The 9,795-nt window shown below is 46.5% G+C and overlaps 1 protein-coding gene across 3 annotated transcripts in view; it reads right to left on the reverse strand.

The window, feature by feature from the left end:
* Positions 1–922, reverse strand: part of BCL2 (BCL2 apoptosis regulator) — a 141,334-nt gene extending 140,412 nt beyond the window's left edge. For 2 of the 3 annotated variants that reach the window (XR_004593975.3, XM_060691136.2), the window contains exon 1: positions 102–922. The gene's annotated coding sequence lies outside the window, so the exon portion shown is untranslated. The remainder of the gene's footprint in view (positions 1–101) is intronic. The other variant, XM_034432945.3, reaches the window with a different exon arrangement.
* Positions 923–9,795: the final 8,873 nt, after the last annotated feature.

Consider the following 9,795-nt stretch of genomic DNA (forward strand, 5'->3'; position numbering starts at 1 on the left):
TTTCCAATGCAAATTCATGTAAAGCACATTTAACAAAACTCTTTTATTTTTTCTATAAAGAAAAGTTAACACAAAGTAAATTCCCTGTAGAAAATACTTACTTGAATTAGAAATGTTCTTTCCTGTCAAATGTCCTTACAGGAGAAAAAGCAAACAAAAAACTTCACAGGTTTCTTAAAATATTAAATACAAGGATTTTTTTGATGAGGATTCCAAAAAATAAAAATAAAGAAGCAAAAGAGGCCTTCAGCTCCTGTTGAATTAGCTTGATTTCCAAAAATATTTCTTGGATTTCTGTTTGGGTGACATTTCCAAAGATGTGTCAGAGCTCACAAATCCTGGTTCTGAAACTTCAGAAAAGGAGACCAAGCCAAAACAGAGGCAGCAGGGTTTGGGTAAAAATAAATTCTGAAAAGCATCAGAGAAATGCATTTTTCAGTTTAGGCTCTGGAATGAAGTAGGGTGCTCCAGGGCCATAGATTTTTTTCACCACCAACGTAGTTTCATTCAGACCACGGATCTTGAACCCAATACCCCTAAACCACCATCACCCATCATCATCATTCTCTGAAATTATACCACCCACCCTCCTCCCTTCTTCCACTGCTTAACTCCAGGAGGCAGACAGGCAGACAGACAGACCCACATCCATAATTGGGAAGGAGCCAAATAAGTCTCAAGCAAAAAAAAAAAAAAGGCAAAGAGAAGAGGTGTCTGAAGTATTAATTGATCCTAATTATTCCCCCCTCCCCCCCCACCACCCTCCCTCCCCGGTGCCCTTGGTACCCCGGGCAGCCTCGTAAAGCTTCCTAGTCACGAGGCGCCTCCTCCTTCTCCAGCGTCGGCTCCAGATTGGATGTGCTGCGTTCGGCGCGGAGGCTCCAGCTGCCGATGGGGAGGTCTCGGCGGCGGGGGAAGGCATAGTCAATGCGGCCGCACACGGGGGGGAGGAGACTGAGGAGGGGAGCTCCCGACGCTTCAGGCTCGGCAAATGGGGCAGCCTTTCTTCTATCTAGCCCCACCTCGCTCTTCATTCAAGAAAAGGGGAGGGGGGGAGGGAGAGGAAGACGCAGAGGGAGGGCGCCAACTCTCGCCTTTTTCGCCGCTGCAGCCTCGGACGAGGCTCACACGGTTGTGCGGCTGACCTGCCTTTTCTCGACCTTGGAATTGCGTGCTTCTCCGCCAGGGCTTCAGGCTCCGATGGGTGGGTGGGTGGTCCACGACGAGGAAGGGTGGACCGGGGGAAAAAAAAAAAAAAAGACAGGACGTTCCCCTTGGTTGCTTTTCATTCATGTTTATGGTTGGGATGGATCGACTTTGAAGCGGTCCCGGGATTGTTTTCAGAGCGAAAACGCCCTGAGAGAGGAAGGAGACATTGTGTCCCAAAGCGCCTTTTGGAGTTGTAACTGGCCGGGGCCCATCGCTGCGGCAGGTCAAGGACGCTTAGATCTCCAAAGAAGAAACTGAGGCCGAGAAAGAAGAGGAGGCACAACCTGCCGGGGACCACCCAGTAGCTTCCCATTATGGGAGCTACAAAATGCAACCCATCTCCAGCTTCACAAAAAAAAAAACAACGTTGGACTCTAAAGCGGGGTGGGGTGGGGGAATAATATAGTTGAGGAAGCGTGCTGTGTAACGTCCCAGCTGCCAAAAATATGTGCATCCAGTTTTTTTGGGTTTTTTTTTAAACCACTTAAGTTTAGGAAGTGTCGTCTCCCCCCCCCCAATTAAACAGCCACGATGAACCATCAGTGCAAATGTAGCTGCGTCTGCAAAGCGGAGGGAGGGGGGTGTCTCTGTCCTTCATAGTTCCTAATTCGTTTGAAGCAGGCATCTCCACGCAGTAGAGCCGATTTCCCACCCACCCCCCTTCCCCTCTGCTGGGGTCTCCCAGCAAAAGTTGCCCCTAGAAAAGCAGAGCGGGGGTGCGGAGAAGTCACCAAGGTGGGCTTGATGGGGATTGTCACGCGGTTTTTTGGGGGGGAGGGAAGGGGAGGAAATATTATTTGTATCAACAGGGTGCCACCTGCCGTCCAGCCTGAATGCCTTCCTCAGGCTGGAATCTGTCCTTGAATCTCCTTGCTCAGTTTATTCCCGCCTTTTCTTGAAGGGACTATATGTGTAATACTGTCAGGGTGTGGGTTGAGAAGAGCTGTGTAGTCTTCATCTGGTGGAAGGCGCCAAACCGAGCACTCCAATTCTGTTCTGGGTCTTGTGGTAAAAATGTTGTGGTCTAGGGCATATTATGCACCTTACATCCCGACTCTTAACAAAGCATCCTCCAGTACTAAAAAATAACAAGGGTTGTTGTTAAACCCCAGTTCTTATTGCTGCTCAGTTCTTCTGACTCCCCCCTCCTGACCTTCGCATTGTTGAAAATACGTTGGTGCACATTAGCAGATTATAATCTGGAAATAACACTTCAGATTTAGGCCAGCAGTGGCAAACGTAGGATGTGTGTTAAAAGTAACATGCCATGGCATTTTGGGTGATACACCAGCGCTCAACAACAACCAACTATTCTTGACAGTTCACCCCATTTTTGCACAATTTTGGGAGGCCGTGCAGGAATGAGGTGTTCTGCATTGCTTCTAGACATTGGTACAAGAGGGTCGTGCTTTCACACAGCCTCCAAAAAATGCATGAGAATGGAGTGCGCTTCTGCTTGGTTTTTGGAAGCTGCAGAAGAGCATTCTCTGAAGCTGCTTCAAGAACAAGTGTGTGATCTAGTGTGACTGGGAGCAGCTTTGGGTAGGCCAGAGGGTCTTTTTGTCAACAGACAACATCACCTGAAGGTAAGTGGCATATGGAAGATCCTGAGGACTGCTGGGCAATCATGCTGTTTCCCAAGGCTCATGCACCTTGGGAATAGCATGTACCTGGCTCCCTGCCACGTGGCAATGACCCTGCCTGAACTGCTTAACGTCATAGCCAAGGTGGCGGTTGATACCCCCAGACTTTTGGTCATGGGGGATTTCAACCTGCCATCTATCGGTGAAACGTCTGAGGTGGCTCGGGAGTTCATGGCTTCCATGACGGCCATGGACCTGACTCAGTTAATTCATGACCCTACTCACATGGGCGGGCCCACTCTGGACTTAGTTTTTATCTCTTGTCAATGGTCGAGTGGCCTTGATACAGGGGATATAGTCATCGAACCCTTGTCATGGTCTGACCACTAGCTCCTTCGACTTGACTTTCTAACCGCTACACCCCACCGCAGGGAGGCGGGACCAACTAGGTGGTTCCGCCCCAGGCACCTGATGGATCCTGATAGGTTCCAGATGGAGCTTGGGCCATTTCCTGAGACTCTGGCTCATGACTCGGCTGAAGACCTGGTGGCCGCTGGGGCTTTGGACCGCGTCGTGCCTTTGCGGCCTCTGACCCAGCATCAAACTCACCTAGCTCCTTGGTTCTCCGAGAAGCTGAGGGAGATGAAGCGCCGGAAAAGACTCCAGGAGAGCAGTTGGAGGACCAGCCGTTCCGAATCCGACCGAACACTGGTGAGATCTATATTAAGACCTACCTAGTGGTGATAAAAGCGGCAAAATCTAACTATTTTGCCGCCCTTATTGCGTCATCAGATAATTGCCCAACCGCCCTGTTTAGGGTGACCCGCTTCCTCCTCCATCTGGGAGCGCGGGATGATCCCTTGCAGGGTCGAGCTGAGGATTTTGTGCAGTATCTGCATGACAAGATCGCTCAGATTCGGGAAGGCCTGGCTTCTGACTGGGTAAGTCCAGACGGACTGAGGCAGGTCTTGAGAGTGTTATCTGGGAGGAGTTCGATCCTGTGGCTCCCGAGGATGTGGACAGGATTCTGGGACGGCTGAACGCGACCACATGTTTATTGGACCCATGTCCCTCCTGGTTGGTGCTGGCTTCCCGGGAGGTTACACGAGGCTGGCTCCAGAGGATTATTAACGCTTCCTTGAGCGAGGGTGTCCTACCGGCCGCCTTGAAAGAAGCGGTGGTGAGGCCCCTCCTCAAGAAGCCCTCTCTGGATCCGGCTGTTTTGGCTAATTATCGTCCAGTCTCCAACCTTCGTTTTATTGCGAGGGGGCGTGGCAACTTCCACAGTACCTGGATGAAGCTGTCTATCTAGATCTGCTCCAGTCCGGCTTCAGGCCTGGGCATAGCACGGAAACGGCATTGGTCGCGTTGGTGGATGATCTCTGGAGGGCTCGGGATAGGGGTTGTTCCTCTATCCTGGTCCTGTTAGATCACTCAGCGGCTTTTGATACCATCGACCATGGTATGTTGCACCGGTTGGAGAGGTTGGGGGTGGGGGGCACCGTTTCGCGGTGGTTCTCCTCCTACCTCTCTGACCGGTCGCAATCTGTGTTGGCAGGGGGGCAGTGGTCGACCCCGAGGCGCCTGGCTTGTGGGGTGCCGCAAGGGTTGGTCCTCTCGCCCCTTCTGTTCAACATTTATGTAAAGCCGCTGGGTGAGATCATCCGTGGCTTTGGGGTGGAGTTCCATCAGTACGCTGATGACACTCGGCTGTACATCTCCATCCCAGGCCACTCCAACAATGCCCTTGAAGTGATGTCCTGGTGCCTGGAGGCCCTGCGGGCCTAGATGGGGAGAAACAGGCTCCGACTCAACCCTTCCAAGACCGAGTGGCTGTGGCTTCTGGCGTCCCGATATAGCCAGCTGGTGCCATCGCTGGTTATTGGGGGTGAATCATTGGCCCCCACGGAAGGGGCTCGCAACTTGGGCGTCCTCTTGGATACCCAGCTGTCTTTAGAAGAGCATATGACGGCCGTGGCCAGGGGGGCTTTTTATCAGGTCCGCCTGATATGCCAGTTGCGTCCCTTTCTAGATCGGGACTCCCTACGCACGGTCACTCAGGGACCTCCCATGCGACGGGACGCTCCCATGTGACACCTCTCCTGCGCGAGCTGCACTGGCTTCCTGTGGTCTTCCAGGTGCACTTCAAGGTATTGGTGACCACCTTTAAAGCGCTCCATGGCTTAGGGCCGGGGTATTTACGAGACCGCCTTCTGCCGCCAATAGCCTCCCATCGGCCAGTTCGCTTGCACAGAGAGGGCCTCCTCAGGGTGCCGTCGGCCAGACAATGTCGGCTGGCCCCCCAGGGGGAGAGCCTTCTCTGTGGCAGCACCTGCCCTCTGGAACGACCTACCCCCAGAGATACGCACGATACCAGACCTCCGGACTTTTCGTCGGGCCCTGAAAACACATCTATTTCATCTAGCTGGGCTGGCTTGATCCCATCCTTTCGGTTTTAATTTGTAATTGGTTTTAACTGGGTTGTTTTAAATCGATGGCCAAAATTATTTAATGTCTTTGAAACTGCTTTTAAATTTTATATGTTATGTTTTACCGTGGCTGTTCACCACCCTGAGTCCTGTTGGAGAAGGGCGGTATACAAATTAAATAAAATAAATTAATTAATTAAATAAAAAAGGTGACCTTTTTGAATGGCTGCTCTGGCATTAGTCTCTACTTCAGGCCCAGCCTCTGAGCTGCTGCAGAGTGCTGATGTTCAAGGTGGGCTTGATGGGATATTGAGATAGAAAACTGTTTCTCTTGTTGAGGGGAGGGTGTGGGCCACTGGCAGAGTTAAGTTAGGCCTTTTCCAAATTTTGACACATGGAGCCCAAAAGGTTTGCCATCACTGATTTAGGGTGTGAAATAGTCCCCTGAATATCAATAGCTCGGTTTATAACACAATATTAGATGGCCTAATACTGTGATGGCGAACCTATGGCACGTGTGCCAGGGGTGGCATGCAGCGCCCTCTCTGTGGGTACCTGAGCCATTGCCCCAGTTCAGCTCTGCTGTCCATGTACGTGCACCTCCCGCCTGCCAGCTGGTCTTCGGGTCTCTGCTGCGCATGTGGGGGGGGTAGGGGCAGGTGCTGGGGCTGCGCACACATGCATGGGGTGGGGCGCATGCGGGGGCCTTTGTGCACATGTGGAGATGGGGTGCATGCATGGGGGTGCATTACATTTTGGGGGTTTGGCCGCGCATGAGCATGTGCATGCTTTGGGCACTCGGTCTGGAAAAGGTTAGCCATCATTGGCCTAATATATAGATAAACCATTCTGCTTTTTTGGGGCACTCTGGTTAGAAAAGCAGAAAGGTATATTAGGCCATTTAACTGTTAAAAATAAGTTTTGGAGTTTTCAAGATTCACCATCAAGCCAGACATGGTAAAATACATACCTGACTGCTTGTAGGATCTGAGGTATCACAAACTTTGCTCAATCCACAGGAAACATTAAAATGCAAATTGGTCCTTCATGGAGAAAGCATCCTAGAAAATACCTCAAAAGCTACAGCTGGCTAACAGTATGTGGGCTGCTACATTCTGGATTTAATGAGGTTTTTGGATGAATTTCAAGGACAACCCCAAAATTCCTACAATTGGCTACAATTCCTACAATGTGCAGTACTGATCAAGGAATCTTGGAAACATTTTGTTGCCATTATTGCTGTTTAAGAGGTCTCACCAGTTACTGAAAACAAAGAACTGCCACACACAAATATGTAGATTTGAGGATCATTTTCCTCAATAAAAAAATGAACAAGTATAATATTTTGACTCATTTAACTAGGTTCTCTTTATATAGTTAAGTTTATTTTCTCTTTATATATAGTTTGTGTGGAGAACAGATCATTTTAGCTCATATTTATGCAGAAATATTAAAAATTTTTAAAAGCTCACAATTTTTTTCAGCATCACTAAATAGTGGAAGAAAGATTAATTGCCAAACTGTTTAAAAATGGGGGGGGGGATCAGATGCCTACATTATGAAAAGTCATCTCTTAAATGCCGTTTAAAAATATCCTCTGGGACTAATGGAAATCATCATAATAGTGTTCATGTTCTAATGTCACCTAAATAAAAGTGGAAAGGCAACTAGAGTATGCTACAACTAAAGGGAATGTTTTACAAAATCTTTCCATTTCTTGTTTCCTGGTTTTACCTGTTTACAAAATTTTAATGGGTTTGAATAAAACAGATACTAATAGATAAAATAGAGTTATTAACCCAAGCTGTCTGGGCTATTTTTAGTTCTTTAGTGTAAGAATGAGTGAAGAAGAAAATGATTCTTCCATTATACTTTTTGAATTTTGAAACTATGCACTCCCTACCTTTACAGAAAATTAGTCTTATTTTATGATACCACCTAGTGGCCATTCATATTTTTACACTTTGTTAAAATCAATCAATCAGTCAGAATAGAGCTGCGGGACCTTAGGAGTCCAGTCCCTATAACATTTCAGATAAGTGACTGTCCAGTCTTTTCTTAAAAACCTCCAGTGATGAAGCACCCACAACTTCTGAAGGCAAACTGTTCCACTGGTTAATTGTTCTCACCAGAGGTGGGCTTCACATTCTGTCACCACCGGTTCGCCCAGCACCAGAAATGTGAGTGCACGCCATCCACACATGCGTGCGGCATCAAACAACATGGGAATTGGCTCACGTGTGCCATCCACACATGCGTGCGGTGTCAAAGCCACAGCAATATAGGACGGGATTGAAGGTTGCTACTACCAGCTGAATACAACCTCTGGTTCTCACTGTTAGGGAAGTTTCTCCTTAATTCCAGATTGCTTCTCTCCTTGATTAGTTTCTATCAATTGTTTCTTGTCGTACCTTCTGATGCTTTGAAAAATAAGTTGACCCTGTCTTCTTTGTGGCAGCCCCTCAAATACTGGAATACTGGAATACTGCTAAGATGTCACCCTTAGCTCTTCTTTTCTCTAGACCAGGGGTGTCAAACAAGGCCCATGGGCCAGATCTGGCACACAGGGTGCTTAAATCTGGCCTGCGGTGCCTCTGGCAGCCAAAATGCATGCAGTCCCCTCGCACCCCTTTTTCAACCTGGATGGCCTCCTGCAGCACTCTGCCAGCCAAAACGTCCGTCCTGTCTCCCCTCCCCCCTTGGCCGGCCCCTGGAGAACTACAATCTGGCCCTCGAAGAAATCCTGTTTGACATCCCTGTTCTAGACTGAGTGGCCATACCCAGTTCCTCCTGCCATACTTCACATTTTTGTCTCCAGAACCTTAATCATCTTAGTTGCTCTTCTTTGCACTTTTTCCAAAGTCTCAACATCTTTTTTGTAATGTGGTGACCAAAACTGGATGCAGCATTCCAGGTGTAGTCTTACTAAAGCTTTATAAAGTGATACTAATACTTCCCATTATTTCGATTCTATACCTCTGTTTATTAAACCAAGCATTGTATTAGCTTTCTTGGGTGCTGCTGCACAGTGCTGACTCATGTTTAAGTGATCATCCACTAGGACTCCAAGGTTCCTCTCACAGTTACTGTTTTTGAGTCAGATTTATCCTAATCAGTACTTGTACCATTGGTTTTTCCTGCTTAGGTATAAATTTTTTCTCCACATTAAATTTCATGTTGTTGTATAGCGCCCATTGTCAAGATCTTTTTGGATCCTGAGCTTGTCTTCTGCAGTGTTGGCTATTCTTGCCAGCTTAGTATCATGTGCAAATTTGATGAGTTCCCCTTCTATTCCCTCATCTAAGTCATTTATGAAGATATTGAAGAGTACTGGGCCTAAGACAGAACCTTATGGTATTACTTCTCTCCAGGTAGATGTAGTACCATTAAGGACTACTCATTGAGTACAGTTTGTCAGTCAGTTACAAATCTATCTGGTGGTGATACTGTCTATCCCACATTTTTCTAGTTTACCAAGAAGTAGGTTGTGGTCTACATTGTTGAAAACCTTGCTGAAGTCTAAGTATACTATGTCCTCAGCATTTTACTGGTCTACTAACTTAGTCACTTTGTCAAGGAATGAAATAAGATTGGTTTGGCATGATTGGTTTTTAACAAACCCGTGCTGGCTACTAGTTATAACTTCGTTTGTTTCTACATTTTCACATATTTTATTATTATTATTTCTTCCAGTATCTTCCCAGGTATTAATTTTAGGCTGATTGGTCTGTAGTTTCCCGAGTCTGGTTTTTTTTCTTCCTTTTTTGAAGATGGGAACTACATCAGATCTTTTCCAATCCTCTGGTAGTTCCTCGGTGCTCCAGGATTTTTAAAGATATGGTACAATGGTTCTGAAATAACATCTGCCAGCTCCTTCGGAACTCTGGGATATAATCCATCAGGTCCCAGTGATTTATATTCATCAAGATCCAACTGGTGTGTCTTACCATTTTCTTGCTTATTTTAAATTTTTATTTCTAGTTTGGCTATAGTTTTTTTTGTGTGTGTGTGTGAAGATTGATGCAAAGAATGAGTTAAGCAGCTCAGCTTTCTCTTCAGTGCCTTTTACTTCCTTGCCATCTTCTCACTTTAGTGGGCTGACTGTTTCCTTGACTTTTTTTCTTGTTATTCATATGTTGAAATAATTTTTTTTTATCTTTGACTTTTGTTACAAGTCTTTGCTCATTCTGCACCTTTGCTTTCTAACGTCATCAGAAGTCAGATCCCTAATATTCTGCCTTATGTTTTCCTCTTTCCATTTTTTGTACTTATCCTTTTTGTCTTTTAGTTTATCAGAGATATCTTTGTGCAAACATGATGGTTTTCTTCTTGGATTTTTTATTTTTCTTTTTCAGTGGTATTGTGTTGGACTGGGCTTTTATGATTGTCTCTTTTTAGTTTCCCACACTTCTTAAGTTGTTTTCCCCTTTAGGATTTTTATCCATTGAATTTTTCTTAGGCTCTCTCTGAATTTGTTAAAATCAGTTCTTTTAAAGTTTAAGACATTGGCTGGATCATATTCTATTGCTTGTGTTTGCATTGCATTGAATTCCAATGTGATGTGGTCACTGTCG

The sequence above is a fragment of the Pantherophis guttatus genome, chromosome 3 (assembly GCF_059756535.1).
Source record: "Pantherophis guttatus breed Tessera chromosome 3, ASM5975653v1, whole genome shotgun sequence".
Lineage (NCBI taxonomy): Eukaryota > Metazoa > Chordata > Lepidosauria > Squamata > Colubridae > Pantherophis > Pantherophis guttatus.